This window comes from Hyaena hyaena, unplaced genomic scaffold (genome assembly GCF_003009895.1).
Source record: "Hyaena hyaena isolate Hyena2069 unplaced genomic scaffold, ASM300989v1 scaffold_831, whole genome shotgun sequence".
In the NCBI taxonomy this organism is placed as follows: Eukaryota; Metazoa; Chordata; class Mammalia; order Carnivora; family Hyaenidae; genus Hyaena; species Hyaena hyaena.
The window spans coordinates 79,033-80,061 of NW_024081468.1; the positions used below are offsets into that span (position 1 = coordinate 79,033).

A 1,029-nucleotide genomic window follows, 5' to 3' on the forward strand; every position below is an offset into this window, starting at 1 on the left:
TGCACCGCCCTTCTGAGCATAAAAGAATACATTGCTCCCTCCTTTCCTTCCTAGCTGGATCCTTCCTCCCTCCCTCCCTCCCTTCCTTCCTTCCTTCCTCCCTCCCTCCCTCCCTCCCTCCCTCCCTTCCTTCCTTCCTTTTCTTTCTCCTTCCCAGTTTCCAAAGACCATATTGTCAAATCAATATTAGAAAAGAAAGATTGATTCTACTGCTTCAATCTTACATCCATGGAACAGAGAGCTTTTCCAAGGGACGCATCAGGTGGTACCACAGGGAACTGCTGCTTTGATAGTTTTGGTCAAAAGCACAAGACTTGTAGTCACCCATTCTTTGGGCTTAAAAATGTAGGCTGATTTCTTTGTCAGCACTTTTTACTGAGTCACTGCTATGAATGACGTTCTTTCAACACAAATACAGAAGTCTCCTTGAAGGGTGCCCAGCTTAGATCCCGCGGGGTCGCTCTCCCCAGGCATCACAGACCCTGTCTTACCACATTCAGCCCTTCCCAGACCATAGCCACAATGGGCCTTAAGTTCATGTCTCTAGCCCCAGGAAGAGTGGATGGTCTTTTAGGCTAATGTAGGGCCACTTCAGGTCCCTCTAAGGAACTTCATGGCCTCAGGTGGAATCCCTTCGGCTCAACATGCTTGATGACCTAACCCACCAGGCCATGCTGTGGGCCCTCTGGCTTGCTGGCAATGGACGTGCCTCCAGGTTGGCCATGGCTCTAGATGCTGGGCAGTGGGGGAGAGTGGGGAGAGGTCAACAGCAGGTATGCTGTAGGGCTAGAACCAAAGTCTATTTCTTTCTTATTCAGTGCTGCATCTCAGCGCCCAGCACAAAACCTGGAGTGTGGTGGCTGTTCAAAATATGTTTGCTAATAATTAAAGGGACCTCTGGAGACCTTAGGTGGAAACATGTTTGGAATATTTGTACAAATTTTAATGAAGGTCAGAGAGAGCCCTGCTTTCCCGGGTCCTCCCCTGGAGTCGGCCCAACAAGAGAAAGACCGACAGGAGTGGGCTCCA

General features: G+C 49.8%; 1 pseudogene; it reads right to left on the bottom strand.

Annotated features, from left to right (window-relative positions):
• Positions 1–269: 269 nt before the first annotated feature.
• LOC120222086 lies at positions 270–724 on the bottom strand (annotated as a pseudogene).
• Positions 725–1,029: the final 305 nt, after the last annotated feature.